General features: G+C 37.1%; 1 protein-coding gene across 13 annotated transcripts in view; it reads right to left on the minus strand.

Annotated features, from left to right (window-relative positions):
• DIAPH3 (diaphanous related formin 3) overlaps window positions 1–15,217 on the minus strand; it is a 508,102-nt gene that overhangs the window by 464,143 nt on the left and 28,742 nt on the right. The window lies entirely within an intron of this gene.

Raw genomic sequence — 15,217 nt, forward strand, 5'->3', positions numbered from 1 at the left:
CTATCAGATGTTTATAATACAAAAAATAAAAAATAAAAAAAAAATAAAAGTTATATTCAAGTCAAATAACAATCAAGTGGCAGAGACAAGCATATAAAGAGGCAAATCTATATAGATACAAAAAAAACACAGCAAGAGGTACACACGATGAATTATAGGGGGCAGGGGGAGGGCATCCAACTCATCTACATATTCCTTTACTTTGAAAATAACCAGCCAGAAACAAAATTGTCTCCACATGATTAGAGGTCCAAAAATTAGTGTCCCTATGTACCTTAGTACCCCAATTCTTGATATTAGTTTTAAAAAATGAGGAGACACCAAAAAAATTAAGAAGTGGGACTGGTTCCTCCACCTGTCTTCTGAATCACTACTTCATTGTTGTAACTTCTCTACAGACAATATCAATTCCTGAGTGTTAAACCTATGCTGACTCCACACACCACATACACACATACACACACACACACACACAAAAGTAACTTAATTAATATGTTAAACTCATAATGAAGTGAAATTAAGCAAACATCATTAATGCAACATCAATATTATAAATGTAAACATGCCAATGAATGGAAATAGTAAGCTTAAGCAATTCACAAGCTAATTTGTGAATATATAACCTAATAGTTCCATCAGTGATAGTTCAAAAAATTTTAATTTTCTCCACAAACCAAAACTTTCTAAATAAGATTCTCTCAAAGTCATTGAGCCTCTTCTGTGTTTTAAACACTGTGTTAAGAGCTTGAAAGGCAGCATCAGGCTGGATGCGTCTGTTTAATTCTTAAAATAAGAAAACTGCCTGTCTAAATAATAAAGGACGAGCTCCAACACACTTTTATATGTAATAATTTCATAGTATTTAACTTCTAAAACTGCATAAATGAAAAAAATTCCATTAAGTTTTTAGAAGTAGAACTGCTTTTGTATCAATAAACAGTATCATAATTTGTACAATAACAACAATAAAACAGAATTAGTACACCTCCCCCATAGGCTTAGCACCTAAACTCTGGGGGAAAGTTGGATTTTATTCAAGTGGAAAACAATTTCACACATTACCACTAGGATAGCTAAAGGCAAGGTAGGAAAAATTAGCACAAAGAGCCATAGGAAGAAAATACATATGATCCTCCCATGCTACAACAGTAAATTGAATTTGTTGAAGACCTGACCTCAGGCTTGAAGTAAAAGCATTCCCAGTGATCCTCTACTGAGCACTACAGGTAGATTCCACATAACCTGGGCATGACCGACAAGTTAGGTGCAAAATGAACTTTACTATCACATCATTTTAAACGTTCTAAAGTTTTGGGAGTTTTGGGGTGAGGGTTGTTTTTGTTTCAAGGGAGGATGCTGTGACTCCACCTAGAAATTGGGGGGGGGGCGAGGTAACACCCCCAATTTATCTTTCATGAAATTGCTCATACAATTTGCTCGAGGCAAGATACAATGGAACCTAAGAGTAAAAGTTTTAAAAGCTTTTGTCCATAAATACAAAATAGAAATGCCCATTATGCTGACTAGAAGTTGGTTGTGCTGTATGTGGCAATTTGGGAACATGTTTCGCAATTTGTGCGCTGGCATAGCTGCTTTTCCTTTTACGTGAATGCTCTTGAAGTTGAGCTAGGAACACAACCTAAGGAGGTAAACTCTACCAATGCCTTGTCTTTGTTGAAGAATTGGTTAAACACACACAAGACTGAGAGAATTCTATTTTAATGCTATTTGGAGGTGGTACACCACACTTAATATGGCTTCAGCTGTGTCTGGGGTGTACCGAATTTTATAAATTAATATCACTTATCTTCACAGGAAGTTAAATGAGCACCCTACTGAGTATTATCTCACACTGATAATCAGTAATTACAGTTTAAATAAAATTAATTAAACCAAAAACAGGCTCTAAAAAAAAAAAAACTATCTGGATTTTAAACTATAGTATAACACTGTAATGGTGACAAAGTTCTATTACAGTGTTTTAAATACTAATAGCAGTGATTTTTTTTTAATTTAAAACAAAAGTAAGATACTGTAATTATTAGCCATTTTTAATTTGAAAAGCCTGAAAAAGTATCCTAAATGTACTTCCTTAGAACCTTTAAGGGAGTACCTATTTTCATGCAATCCAAGAGAATTAAGCAAATAAAAGTCCACTGTAATTTTAAGTCAATTCTATGTGAATGCATACATGAAATCTGGAAAAAGGTTACTTAAAATTTTCTACCAATTTTCACACAATCTTGTACTCTATTTAAGAAGAAGATGGGGTGCCTGGGTGGCTCAGTCAGTTAGGCATCTAACTCTTGATTTCAGCTCAGACCATGATTTCAGGGTAGGGGGCAGTAAGACTGAGCTCCACATCCTAGTTCTGGGCTCTGTGCTCAGTAGGGAGTCTGCTTATCTCCTAGCTCTCTCTCCCCCTCACTTTCCCTCTGCCCCTCCCCCTGTTCTCTAATAAATAAATATTTTTTAAAGGGAGGGGGGGCAGAAGAAAAAAAAACCTAACAGCCAAAATCACTTGGCTTTTTAATTAACTTTATTACTAAATAAGCAACTTGCTGATTAAAAAACTGGCTCCATAGTTTGACTTCTGAATCCTGCCCAGCCACCTGCTTATAGTATCACCTTAACAAAGCTATTTAAACTTTCCATGATAAGACCGATCACCGTGAGTTGTTAATAGGAAATGAAACTGCTTCTTACCTTTCAGCTTTAGGTTAAATGGCCTGAAATGCCTTTGGTGACCATTCTACACATCACATGGATCCTCACACTCCCCATTATCACCGCACAGAGCTTATTCCCCATTTATGTTCTTCCATTTGTAAGACTTAAGACGACATGTAATTTCTTCATTTATTTTGAAAAGGCTGATGGTCTCTTTCCCACTAAAATATAAGTGCCATGCTCGACAAACCATCAAGTGTCTGAGTCACTGTAGTAGCCAGTATCTAACATGGTCCCAGATAATCCTGTCTTGTATAACCAGTAGGATACTGTGGAAATTATGGAGTGCTGGTTCCCAAGACTAGATCATAAAAGACATTACAGCTTTTATCTTGCTCCTTCTTGGATCACTCATTCTGGGTATGACAGCTGCCACACCAGAAAGACACTCAAGGCTCAGGGGAGGTCCACATGGCAAAGAACTAAGCTACAGAAACTAAAAGAGGACAGAGAAGCCTCTTGCCAACAGTCATGTGAGTGCTATCTTGGAAGCCCAATGGAGCCTTCAGATGACTTATTACATAGCAACAGAGGACTAATAGCTCCTCAGAGAGTACTACTTTTAAAAGCTCTAGCCAACATCTTCACTACAACCTCATGAGACCCCAAGCCAACACCACATAGCTAAGCAACTATCAAATTCCTGCGTCCAGAAAAAAGTGCAAGATGTTAAACGTTTGCTGTTTTAAGTCATAAGTTTGGGGATAATTTGTTAACATAGTAACAGGTAACTGTTACAGTCACTGAGGAATCTAGCAGAGAGCTAGCAATCAACACGTGAAGGTACAAGGGAATGAGCAATTACTGGAGAAAATATAAAAGATACTGTACTGTCCCTGAAGAGGCTTACCACTTGAAAGAAAAATAAGAGAAGCTACTATAAATAAAGGCAAAATACATAGATGCCCCCAAGAAAAATCATAAGCCAAGTAAATTAGCAACAGATAGGAACGAGTGATTCATTCTGGGATGAGGAAACCTCAAAAGATGCTTGAAAAGAGGATACATCAAGGAACCTGGTGAGGCTGACGGGAGAATTATGGGACACGGCACACACTGACAGCCCAATAGTATACCTGCCTGTTCCATGGACTTTACTAAAATGCTGGTGACATCAGTCTTACTAAGAAAAAACATGGTAAGAAGTTGGCCATTTGGGACACCTGGGTGGCTCAGCAGTTGAACGTCTGTCTGCCTTTGGCTCAGGGCATGATCCTAGAGTTCCAGAATCGAGTTCCACATCGGGCTCCCTGCATGGAGCCTGCTTCTCCCTCTGCCTGTGTCTTTGCCTCTCTCTATTCCTCATGAATAAATAAATAAAATCTTTTAAAAAAGAAATTAGCCATTCATTATTGCAGGTGTGAAGAGCTAATCATCCAAGTCAAGGCCACAATCCTATCATTCATTAACAATTCCCACCAAGCCACCCATTATTGCACTCCAACTTTCATAGCCCTAAGTGTTAGAAATGGCCATTCCTAGCCTTAAATTTTTAAGGTTTTAGCGAAATTGTAAGACCTTCTTTAGCCAGAGGCTTTGAAAAGAAAGTTTACCATCACCCTCCAAAACTGTACCTACCTACAGTAGTGTATTCACATTTAAATTTCATAGGGTAGCTTATTAAATGAGAAGTGTACTTAGCAGGTTATTAAAATTCCTTGAAAATATATTACAATATGTAGTATGTAATATACTAAAGCCAAGTGTTGCAAACCAGCCTGTGAAGATGCCCACATAGGAAAGAACTGAGGCCCCCACCAATGATCAGTGCCAACTTCCTAGTCAGAAGTGAACACCCTATCAATGGATCCTCTAGCCCCAAAGGCTTCACATGACTGCAGCCTGAGCCAATGTTGTGCTTATAATCCCATGACAGACCTCAAACCAGAGCTATTCCACTAAGCTGCTTCCAAATCTTAAACCCAAGAAACTGTAATGTTATATATTTATTATTGTTTTAACCCATCAAGCTTTAGAATAAGGATTTAACAGAAGACTAATAAAGAGCTCCTCTTAGAATACTTTTAAATGCCTAAAATAGATATAATCACCAAAAAAACGGTGTTAAGAAAATATTTTAAAATCATATAGTAGGTCTTCATGAATGCATTATATAACATGAAGTAATAGTAAGTCTAATTGCAACATAATGTTGAACACAAACTACCTTTTGAAGTATCTTCAATAACTTCACAGAACATACCAGTTTTCTGTGGTCATCAAGTCACAGGTCAAATTCTGTGTATATGTGTGTTTGGAATTTTTTTGTTTTCACCTATTTCATAATTTTAAAAAACTAAGTTTTACATAAAGGTTAATGAAAATATTTAATCTTTTTTCCATTCAAGTTCAAGGATACCATGAATTTTACTACAAACCCTCTGGTGGTCCATGGGCCTGCAGCTTAAGAACCCCTGGTAGGTACAGAATAACAGAAATAGGGGTGGAAAGGAAAACAACTCAAGTACTAATGTCTTTCATGCATTAGTGGCAGAAATTACAAGACCTAAAGTTTAGACCAACCAGGAGAACTGCACCAGAAATACTCAAAAAGAGCTGGAAGCTTTTGAAGGAAGAAGCCAACAGGAATATAAAGCCTTCAAAGAACATCTAGGTTTCAATTAGAGCAAGAAGGAAAACAAACATTCAAAGACAGGCTTTGACTGCCAAAGGGCAAAGTAGGAGGGCTTGAGAAGTCCAGAGGAGTTGCGAAAGGATTTCAGAGAAAAAGAATAAATGGACCTGGATAGGGAAAGAAACATCTAGGTGCTGATATGGATTGATTAGGACTTCTGATGTTGACTTAGATCAATAGAAAAGTCTTGTGAATTGTAGTGGCTAATGAAAACTAATAAGGAAACAAATGAAACCATATAGACGAGCTCTTCTTAAATCATCTTCTCTCTGCCAGACTGCCACTGTCCTACTTCAGGACACTTGGACAACAGCCACAGCCTCCTGGCTTGCTCTAGCTGTGCTCTGCCCCTTTACCCCCAACCACTCTCAGAGCTATTCTCTATACTGAACAACATTTTGATGTTACTGAAATGCAAATCCAATCCTGCCCCCTCGTTCCTATGCTTAAAACCTTTCAATCTTTGCATCCCCATTACTCTGGGGACATTCCAATCTTACTGTGGCTCAAAAAGGTCCAGCTTGATCTGAACCTCCAGACAATCTCTTCACCATTCCACCCCTCTTACACTGTAGGATCCAGATTTAATGAAAAAGCCAAAGTCTCTTTAAATGTGCATGTTGTGCCTAAAACCTATCCACAATCACAACTCCTATCCCATCCCCTTAATCTAGCTCATTTCAACTCAATCTTCAGCTCTCAATTTGAACCACATCTTAGGTAAGAGCCTCCCTGATTCGGGACTAGGCAAGATGCCAACAAGTCTGGTGCTTGCCACTACGTAGTACGAACAGTATTCTGAAACTACCTCTATCATATGTTTACCCAACCAGGGTATAAGTCCTTGAGGAGTTATTTTATTCACTACTGGACCTACTGCTGGAACTGTTCAAAGCATATAGCGGGTGTTCTATTAGTTTTAAGTGAATATCTATTCTATCTATCGTCCATGTCTGGGATACAAATCATTGCTTCTTGCTTTGCTAATTCCTTCCCAACAATATTAGGAAGAATTCCAGATGTTATGCCTTTTATACATTCATTAAGAATAACTTAGACTCTCCCCAACACTGATTCTTTGAATATTAGTCTCCTAGACTGAAAACAACCATTAGTTCTGTAACACAACACCAGGGGGGAAGAAAAATACCTACTCAATGGAAAAGAATCATTTAAAAAGTATATTCAAAACAACCCCAAAGTTATGCCTACTCACATCTTTAAGTACAATTCTAATTTCTTGTATGCAAATATTAATACTACATACATGAAAGGAAATACAAATTAGTTTTATAGATAAATATTATACTTTTTTTTAGAAGAGGAGTAATACCCATAAACAAAGGTCCCCTGAAAATATCAACAGTTGCTTTCTACTTGCCAACCCGACACTTTCATTAGGAATCGATTTGGTTGGTATCCAGGAAGTAAGCTTAGAGTAAAAAATTACTACAACTCCTGCCAGCTTCTATTCCAATTTGTCCTTCAGAAGTAGCTGAAAAGTCACCTTCTCTACCAAGTCTTCTCCCACCATTAAAATTGACCTTCCCACTTCCGATGAACACTATCTACAGTGTGATGGGCCTAGGATGGTATTAGTATATACCTATCTATACAACTGGAAACTGTATACATATCTGCTTCCCCACTGTTCCAAGTGGCAAAGACAGTCATATTTATCTTTGTATTCCTATAACAGTACTAACCACTCAAATGCTTAATGAATGAAGGATAAAAGGATGAATAAACAAGTCTGTACACCCTACATTTTAGTGTATTCAACTCTGAGAGCTCTTGATCTTATTCCCAAGTTTCTACTGATTTGAGTAGGAGCTCTCTAAAATATCCCATAAATATTTAAAGATTCTAAGACAGTACTTAAGTGTTACTACTGAAAACCTAAGTACAGGAAGCTCTAATTAACTCATATTAATGGGCTCAGAAAAGCCCACCTGACTTAGTGAATAATTTAAGCTTATAGAACTTGTTTTGATGTATTTTGCCACATACATTTGGTAGTCCCAGTCCATGATGGTTTATCTACTTTATACAGAAGTGTTTCTTTTGAATATATCATTTCAAAGAAAAACTGGAAAATATCTCACTTTTTGATTATTCATGGTTTTTAAACTTACCAAGGAAAACAGAAGTTCATAAAAATGCAAAATGAACTTTTAGTACAGAAAATTTTATATTCTATTAGGCCAAGAATAATTTAAGTAATTCTTCTAAGTCCTTTTTTCTTTTTTAAAGCTAATGATTTATGTTCTATTAACTGTAATTGAGGCACATAGATAAAATGATTCTTTTCTTTCATAAGTACCATGTCCAATTTAGCATATATCCCAGAAGGGATGGCACATCTAGGTAGCTCCAGGAATAGCCTGCAGGTAGACAAAATCCAGTTCTTTAAGCATATTCATCTGGGGGAACTCCTCTCTGAGTGGGCCAGTCTCACAAAAAAACATTCAGGAATGTTCTGGAGTAGTCTGGTAGCAGTTACATTGAACTAGTCACAAGGCTCACAGAGAACAATGAAAGCTTCCCAAAGCACTCATTAGAAGCCACACGTAGGTAGTATCTCCAATGGCTCTAGGACCTCACTCCTGTAGGGGACATTTGAGGGGAATAAGGAAAGCTCTACTTATAACTGGGAACAGACTGCTGCTGCTAGATCTGTGAAGTGGTTTCAATAGAGTTTTCCCATGTCCTTCACAATTAAAGAAAAAAAAAAATACTCCTATCCTTAACCTGTTGCCATACCTCAGTCACTCGCATCACTATTCCTTCAGGATAAAGGTTTCTCAAAAACAGTTTTGTTTACTAGAAATACTTAAAAAATAAGTAATAATTTCCAATCATAGAAAACCTCTTAGAATAGGTCTTTATAGGAATGCCTGGGTGACTCAGCAGTTGAGCATCATGTCTCAGGGCATGATCCTGGGTTCAGATAAGATCCCACATCAGGCTCCCCGCAGGAAGCCCACTTCTTCCTCTACCTAAGTCTCTGCCTCTCTCTATCGCTCATGAATAAATAAGTAAAATATTTTAAAAAAAGAAAAATAGGTCTTTATAATTCTCCGAATTAAGATCAGTGGCTAGGATACAATTTTTCCTAGTCAATTTAAAGGTCGGCAGTCTCATATAGACAGCTTCAGGAGGAAAAGCAGAAAACAAAATATACTTAGAGAGTTCACACTGGTACTCTCAGAAGAGAAAGAGATAGTACTTAAATAGCAATATAACTCTCTTAGTAAAGACCATGTTCTCTGGAATGAGTCATAGTTTTTTTCTCATACCCCTCTGACATTAAGTTATTGAATCTCTTGCCTCAGTTTCTCCATCTTTCAAAATGGGAATGATAATTTTCACAACAAGCTTCTAAGTGAGCATTAAGTATTTATAAAGCTAACATTTAGAACCCTACTCAGCACACAGCTAACAATTACAGAATCTTTATTGTATGTGGACTAAGAAACGCCTATCAAGTTAGAGAGGCAGGGTCCTACCTTGAAGGCCTTATTATATGCCAATGTTAAAGAGCTCAGGCTTAACTTATAGATAACAGGTGCGCCTAAGTAGTTTCAAATGAGGTAAAATATGGTCAGATATATAATTTAGATAGGTCACCCTGCTGTGCAAGAAGTTGGCTTTTTAGGGAGCAACAGAAATTTGCTTGAGAATCCTGATAAGAGATAGGAAGCCTTGCGCTCTGATAGAAGGAACTGAGGAAAGGAAATAGATTCAAGAAATAATCATCAAGAAGCTATCTTCTATGAGAATATAGGAACAGAAACAAGCTTAAGAGGAAAGTGAAAGATTTAATGTGGAGCAAGTAGAGTTTCAAGTAAAGAGGAGACACCCAAAGGAAGGTAGGCCAATGCAGTAATAGGTCTCAAAGAAAAGGTCATAGACAAAGATATGGACTAAGGTAATCACCCCAGTCCAGCACTATATACAGCACTGGCTGCAGGAAAGAAACCTGATAAGTAATAGTTTAAGATAGGCAAAGGAAAACCATACAAAATAGAAAAGGAAAGGTCATAGGGATACAAAAATCAATAAAATTTGTGTCCCACGAGCTGAGAAGTATTTGTTCAAAGAGGATGGCAGTAACTGTATCAAGTATAGCCAATAAATCTAGTAAATTTCCAACAACTACAACTTAATGAATATTACTGGGGATAAAAATAGTCATTTCATAATGATGAAAGATTTAGTACAATCCCAAGTATATATGCACTTAATTGCAGAGCTTTAAAATATACAGAGCAAAACTGATAGAACTAAGAGAAATAAAAATCCAGTTATAGTTGGGAAACTTCCCACTTCTCTCTCAATAATTGTTACAGCAAGCAGACAGAAAAATCCAGAATACAAGATGTGAATAACACTGTCAACCAATATTATTTATAGATCAATTCTAATACAAGCAGAATGCACACATGACATTCACAAAAACAGACCACAATTCTACAACAGAGAGCAAGACTCAGAAAACTGAAAACAACTGAAGTCAAGTATGGTCCCTGGCCAAAAGAGAATCAAGTACTAGATCAGGAAAAACCCCAAATTTTTAACAGTTAAACACAGACCTAAATAACCAATGGGTGAAAGAAGAAATCAACAGGAAATTAGAAAAGATTTTGAATAGTTAGAAAATGATACAGCTAAAGGAGCTCTCAGAGGAAGATTTATAATGTAATTTTTTTATATTAGAAAACAAAAGGCTCAAATCAATTATGTAAGTTTCTACCTTAAGAAATCATAAAAAGATTAAGACAAAAGGAAAGATAAAAACAAAATTATCAAGAAATTAATGAAACCTAAAGCTGGTTCTCTGAAAAGATCAATAAAATTGACAAACCTCTACAAAGACTGATGGGGGAGGGAGGGAGTGGAATTCAAGTATTTATCAGGGTTTGAAAGGGAGAAATATAGGTCCTTTATTTAAAAAAAAAAAAAAAATAAGGAAATACCACAAACTCCTAATTCTAGAATATAGATACAAAAAAAATTCCTTAAAAGTCCAAGGCTCACCAGGAATAATCTGAATGGCCCTCTATCTTGTGATAGACAGGACAAGACAAGAATGGCAAATAAGCATAATAAAAGATGCTCAACATAATTTGTCAGTAGGGGAAACAATCTGTCAGTTTCTTATAAAGTTAATCATAGTTACCAGATGATTCCCCTTCCAGAATGAAAACAAGGCCACAAGAACTGTACCCAAATGTTCACAAATTTACTCAATCCCCCCAAAATAGAAACCCAAACTATTGAATATATAATATTCAATATATAATATATAGTATTAGCAAATAATGGAATACTACTCAGGAATAAAAAGAACAAATTTCTGATATACCCAAAGCACTAGAGGGGTCTCAAAAGCATTATGCTACAGAAACAAAGGCAACATACTAAGTGATTCCATTTATTGGAAATCCTAGAAACTGAATTCTATATTTCAGAAAGCTGATTCATGATTCCCAAGAGCCAGGATAGGGGGTAAAAATTGACTGCAAGGGCTCAGGGGGAATCTTTTAGGGTGATGGAAAGCTTTTATGTCATGATCATCACGTATACATGATTGTATATATTTGTCAAAATTCATCATTTTACATTCATAAAACTGGTGCATTGTATATAAATCTTTTCTCAAAAAAAAAAAAATGCATGTTATGACCCTAACTATACCACTACTACTGTGAATGCATAGTTCACTAAGCATCTCACCAGTATTTATCCCTTAAAAATCTCCATAACCAGATATATCAAGGCTCAACAGCTAAATCTGAGTTACGTAAAGTCACACTGCTAGGAAGTAGCAGAGCTGCCACCCAAACCCAGATACCCACTTTCAACTATGTGTCATAAAGTGAAGAGCAGACACTTTACGGAGAGACCCGAGGACTTCCTCTGGTTGCTATATAGGCCAATGTCTGTTTTCAAGCTATAGGTGTGAACCATGTATGGGACAAGAAATCGATATAGTGGATTGGATCTGCAAGCCCCCCACTCCTTTTTTAAAATGGAAGGCAGAGGACTAAAAAGCAATAGAAAAGAGTGGAAAAGATCAGAGTTCATTACGCTTAGAAACATTAAATAATCGTTCATAAAATTGTTTCAGCTGAGGGAGAATTTATATGCATATGTGTGCCGGGCTACAAAATGAAGGGTACTTCTTACTGTGGGTCCCAGCCAGGAAAGTTTGAAAATCACTGCTTCAGGCCAAACCAGAGATTACAACAGTTAATTGTAAAAACTGGCTGCAGGAGGGATAAAAGAAGAGAATCAGCAGGAGCACCACACTTTAGACAGATGGTTGTGAGGGATGATAAGCAAGTCAAAAATGACTTCTAGACCACAAAACACTCTGTGGACACACTGATGGAGAATTCAGCATCATGTTGTTCATGTTCAATTTCCTCCAGTTTACCTTTTCAAATTGGCCTCCCTTCACTGCCCTGGTCTCAATCTTTTTGTCTCCACAAGGAAAGCACTCTTTTCAACCCAGGTATAGACAATGGATGGTTGTAAACTAAATGACGTTTCACCTTGGACTGTACTTTATACATCATGGTGTCTCAGATATTTGTAGAATAAACACTGTTTCAAGTATATAAATTCTGCCTAGGGATCTCAACACTACAGCAATACTTCCTGCAACCAGTGTCCTATGAAATTCTGATCATAACTCAAGAAATAACCTTGAAATGTGAAGTATTTTTGTAGGTCTTCACCAAAGCAACTTAAAGAGATGGGTGTTTATCATTAATGCTTCCCAGAATGTTTTGACTAAATGTTTCTAACATACTATTATACAAACCTGTGACTAAAGCTGACACCATTCTTATGCACCTTCTCTCAAGTTCTGTCCGAAGCATGCTATTCTCACATGAAGACGTTCTAAATTAAGTACACATGCAACACATATGTTGTGGGGGTGGCCACCTTTAGTTAGAAAATATTGCTAGCACACATCAAAGCATCCATGGCAAATGCTTCCCTAAGCTCTCGCTCACCAGAAACAGTTTACACAGCACCCAAGATATCCAGCTGTCTTTCCCTCCCTCCCTCCTGGAATTCTGCACTGGTCTGTGATAGACCGTGTAAGTCTCAACTGCAAATGCATCACATCACTCCACTGCCTATGCATTGGGAAGTATTTTATAAAGGGGTTAAAAAGGGACAGAAATGAATGTAGCCATCCAACACACTTCAGCTTAAATGAAACTCACAAAAACTCCATGAGCAAAGTAGAGAAGGTATGTATAATTAGTCCCACTTTACAAGTGAACAAATTAATTGATTTGCCAAAGTCAAAGAGCTAAGAAGAGGTGAAGTTCTGTCTTTCAACAAGTCTTCTTATTCCTAATCTAATGCTCTTTCCACACTGCATCAATCAATGAGTAAGGTTTGCTTTTTACTGTGTCTATTCAAGATAGCCAGGCTTCTTCTCTAAGCTCCACAACAATAGATCTAGCCCCTTGAACTAGACTGCCTGCTTGATCCTTTCCCGGACTTAAGCCCTAACCCACTCAAGAGCCAAGCTAAGGGCAGCCCGGGTGGCTCAATGGTTTAGCGCTGCCTTCAGCCCCAGGGCCTGATCCTGGAGTCCCGGGATCAAGTCCCACGTCAGGCTATCGGCATGGAGCCTGCTTCTCCCTCTGCCTGTGTCTCTGCCTCTCTGTGTGTCTCTCATGAATAAATAAAATCTTTAAAAAAAAAAAAAAAAAAAAAAAAGCCAAGCTAAAGCACAAGATCAGAAGTGAATAGTGAGAACTAGTGAGACAGCAGTTCATTCAGCCGGTCAAGGAGAAAAAAGGCCAAGGAGAAATCTATAAGAAACAGTCATGTGTACATCTAAGACAAAGACAGGGGTAAGCCAGTCATCAGTGATCCACACAGGTAGTCAGAAAGTCTGACAGCAAGTTCTTGTCAAAGCTTTTTCTTTTTTAAAAAAAAAAAAAAAAACTCTTTATCCTGTATAAAGGCAAGGGTCCATCCCTGGAAAGCCTAACCAGGGCCAAGCCATCCCCAAGTCCAATAAAGCCACATGACTAGGCAAGTAATTAAATATAGAGATTTATTGTTTTATTCCTTCAATGAAAAATTAGTGAAAATGCTTAACGTGTACCACACAACATACCTAGAAGTAATTAATACATTGTCTCTTCCCTAAAGATGTTTAAACTGGTGAGAATGTCATATAGCTTTGATAAAAATACCTCACAAGACACTATGGTAACTTCCCAAGCCCAATTGCCAGGACAAGCAGAGAGAGAAATGGAGACAGAATGGAGAGAGAAGACTACAGTCTTCACAGTGGAGGAACCCATTTATTAACTTAAAATCAGAGCAAGAGGTCTTCCAGAAGGACCTCTTAAAGCCTCTTTAGCAAATAAAGTACTCTTAGAACTTAGGGTAGAGGCTGTGGGTTGGCAATCTGCAAGGTCAGTCATAATGAAGGTAAGACCAGAAAGAGGAAGAAAAGATGGATAGTGCCCCATAAAACATAATCAAATCTTAAATGTCCTAGAATAGCATTCAATAATAGAAAGGAGCAAGGTAGTAAAGCAAGCTACAACACGGATTAACCTTGAAAATACGATGCAAAGTGGTCTTTTGTGACTAAATTCTTTATCATGACTCCATTCATAGGAGATGCCCCAATGAGGCAAGCTATAGACCAAGTAGCCTAGCCATTGCCCGAGGCTGGTGGAGTTGGGGCAAGTGGCTGCTTAGAAGTAGGACATTTCTCTTTGGGTAATGGAAATGTTCTAAAATTGATTTCAGTCAGTAATGGTTGTACAACCCTGAATATACTAAAAACCATTCAACTGTATACTTTACATGGGTAAACTAGATGCCATATGAACTATATTGTAAGAAGGAATCCGCCATTGTATATTCTCAAAGATGTTCAATTGCAAAAATTGCACATGGTTTTATTATTAGTCATAAGCAGCCATTTGAAGGCTAAGTCCACACAGAAGTGTATGGTTTGGAGCTTTGTGGAACAAGATGCAAGCCATAGCTACAGCACTGGCCAGCTGCGCATACTTGGGCTAACTGCGTACTTAACCTAGCTGACCCTCAGTGCAGTTGTGTGCTAAGATGAGGACAACATCTACCTTGCAGGGTTAGAAATTACATCCTCTGAGTAAGCGTTCCATATCACTACAATTTTCTAAATACTATTATATGGAAAACATTATCCAGAATAGTTCACATCAAACTTCTTTTCTTAGATATTATCCAGAGGAATAAAACAGAACATTCTAATTGATTTTTTTCAATCCTGCATGTCAAAATCTAGGTCTCATTCAACTTTGCATGTCCACTTCATCCAAGTACCCAAGATGGTGCTTTGGATAACAAGGGTGCTAAACATTTTTTTGAATGCTGTGTTCTAGAATCTCTGTTTCATTTTAGATTAAAGGTGAATTTGAATTCAAAACCAGGTCAATAGCACACTCTGCTTTGTCCTATCATGCTTTCTTTTATATATATATATTATTGTTTACTTGGGCCTCGTTGTTCTTGTTATCCTTTACACCATTAGCCAAGAGTTACAGTCAAAAAATCTATTTCTCAGAAATATGTACTTAAATAGACAAAAATTTACACATGTTAATTACTTATAAGCAAGATTGCCAACAGGCAGAACAGGAAGGCATGCTTGGTTATCTCTTTTTTGAGCAATTTTTTTTTTTAATATATGCATGAGATTTTAGTCTGGTTTACTTTAATTAGCAACTACATATTTCAAAAAAGCTGTAGGTCTTTAGCTACTTCTTTTTTTTTTTTTTACAACTCTTACACCAAAAAAGCTGTAGGTCTTTA

Source organism: Canis lupus, chromosome 22 (genome assembly GCF_011100685.1).
Source record: "Canis lupus familiaris isolate Mischka breed German Shepherd chromosome 22, alternate assembly UU_Cfam_GSD_1.0, whole genome shotgun sequence".
Taxonomy (NCBI): domain Eukaryota; kingdom Metazoa; phylum Chordata; class Mammalia; order Carnivora; family Canidae; genus Canis; species Canis lupus.